We start from the raw sequence: 3,027 nt of genomic DNA on the forward strand, positions 1-3,027 counted from the left end.
CCTCGCGATCGTAAGTTCGACACTCTAACCACTGAGCCATGCACCTTCACTATATATATATATATATATATATATATATATATATATATATATATATATATATATATATATATGTATGTATGTATATATATATATGTATGCTCCAAGTTGTAGGCCAAAGTTTTCCTTTCAGTAGCCTAAATTTTGCATAGGAGCACATGACATCAAAGAGAGATCCTAGGCTCTGTGAGTAAAGGCAAGCAGCTTAGTGGTTAGGTTATTCAGCTCATGATTGTAAGGTCAGGAGTGTGATTCCTGGCAGCACATTCTGTCCTTCAGCAAGATACTTCATTTCACATTGCTCTAGTCTATTCAGCTGGAAAAATTAGTTATACCTGTAATTCCAAAGGGCCAGCCTTGTCACATTCTGTGTCATGTTGAATCTCCCTGAGAACTACATTAAGGGTATGCATATCTCTGCAGTGCTCAGTCACTTGCACATTAATTACACCAACCCCAGAGCTCAACTGGTACCTAATTCTATTGACCCTGAAAAGATGAAAGACAAAGTCCACCCCAGTAGAATTTGAACTCATAATGCAAAGACAGACAGAATGCCTCTAAACATTTTGTCTGGCATGTTAATGATTCTGCCACTTTCTGCCCTATCCATTCTCCCTACATCAATCACTATCTATAGAGTTATTTAATCACATCATTCGCTAGTTATAAAGATATCTAATCATATCTAATCAAGAAGTCAATTAAGAGTTGGGCTTTACCAGTTTAGGAAGTATATTTAGCTGTGTGCATGTAAGAAGCTTTGAAATGTATAAATACATACAGTTCTATTTTTAAGAGATGAGGAATTATGAACATTATTTACATTAGACGGATATTTGTTCTCATCTTGTTTGTTGTTAACACAACATTTAGGCTGATATACCCTCCAGCCTTCATCCAGTGTCTTGGGGAAATTTCGAACCTGAGTTCTCATTCCTAAGGTATTTTTTGATGTTATTATTGTTGTTGTTATTATTATTATTATTATCATTATTCAGGTCACTGCCGGGAATAGAACTCGGAATCTTGGGGTTAGTAGCCCGCAATCTTAACCACTTTCTCTATATATCTCCATTGGTTAAGAGTGCATGCTACTAACCCCAAGATTCCGAATTCAATTTCAGGTAGTGACTTGAATAATAATAATAATAATAATAATAACATCGAAAAATACCTTAGGAATGAGAACCCAGGTTCGAAATTTCCCCAAGACACCTGATGAAGGCTGGAGGGTAGCCCATTTATGTGTACCTTTCCTTCATTGGACACTAAACTCTGCTTGCGAAGACCTGTTGAGGCAAGTGAAATTGAAATCGAAATCAAATTCAATGACAGCACTGCATGACTGGCATCAGTGCTAGTGGAGCGCTAAGAGCACCATCCGAGCGTGATTGTTGCCAGGGTCGCTGACTGGTTCCTGTGCCAGTGGCACGTAAAAAGCACCATTCACGCGTGATCGTTACCAGAGTCGCCTTACTGGCACGTGAGAAACAATATTCAAGCGAGGTTGTTGCCAGTGCTGCTGGATTGGCTCCTGTGCAGGTCGCACGTAAAAAACATCATTTGAGCGTGGCCATTGCAAGTACCACCTGACTGGCCCGCATGTCAGTGGCACATAAAAGCATCCACTACACTCTCGGAGTGGTTGGTATTAGGAAGGGCATCCAGCTGTAGAAACTCTGCTAGATCAGATTGGAGCCTGGGGCAACCATCTGGCTCGCCAGTCCTCAGTCAAATCGTCCAATCCATGCCAGCGTGGAAAGCGGACGTTAAACAATGAATAATAATAATAATAATAACATTGAAAAATACCTTAGGAATGAGAACCCAGATTCGAAATTTCCCCAAGACACCTGATGAAGGCTGGAGGGTATATCAGCCTAAAACATTGTGTTAACAACAAACAAGATGAGGACAAATATCCGTCAAATGTAAATAATGTATAAATACATGTTTTAGATAAAGGTAAATATCAGAAGGCAATGTTTTTGGTTAACAAACATGATTTATTCCTAACTCACACATAAAGCAGCTGGCACAACAGAGATAAGCATACAAGACAACAGGGTGTAGGAGAATAAATTAATTCTTTAAAACATATCAAAGTTATTAGCTCTGGTACTTGGCTACAAATCTAAAATATCCAATGAGTTTTGAAGTGGTAGTGAGGCAATGTAGAAATCCCATAGTGTGTCGGACTAGATGAGCCATGAGCACGTTGATAGTTTAGTGTCTACATCTGAATGAGATACAGCAAAGCAGCAACAAAACGGAACCAGGTGTTAACGTTCCAACTTCCAGACAGCGACTGAATAAATGCTCTTGAAAAGCGCACATGATTAATTGAGCAGAAGTCATCATGTGTATTCCTCTGCTGCTAGTTTTTAAAGAGTGAAGGAACGCAGCACCAGTGGGGTGAAGTAATTCGACTGCCCTGCTATGCTGCAATATCATTTTCAAATTTTGGCAGAAGGCCAGTAATTTCGAGGGAGGTGGGTAAATCAATTACACCAACCCCAGTGCTCAACTGGTATTTATTTTATGAAACCCGGAAGAATGAAAGGCAAAGTCAACCTCAGCAGAATTTGAACTAAGAATGTTAAGACAAACAAAATGCTGCTAAATATTTTGCTTGGCATACTACTGATTCTGCCATCTTGTCACCTTACCCATTCTCCTTATATCAATCACTACGTATAAATAATAATCACATCACTCACTCTTACTCTTTTATTTGTTTCAGTCATTTGACTGCAGTCATGCTGGAGCACCATCTTTAGTTGAACATATCGACCCCAGGACTTATACTTTGTAAGCCTTGTACTTATTCTATCCGATTCTTTTGCCGGAAGATGGTGGTGTGCTTACAGGGATGTAAACACACCAGCATCGGTTGTCAAGCGATGGTGGGGGAACAAACACAGACACAAAAATGCACACACATACACACACACACACACACACACACACACACACATGTATATA

This window comes from Octopus bimaculoides, chromosome 17 (assembly GCF_001194135.2).
Source record: "Octopus bimaculoides isolate UCB-OBI-ISO-001 chromosome 17, ASM119413v2, whole genome shotgun sequence".
NCBI lineage: Eukaryota > Metazoa > Mollusca > Cephalopoda > Octopoda > Octopodidae > Octopus > Octopus bimaculoides.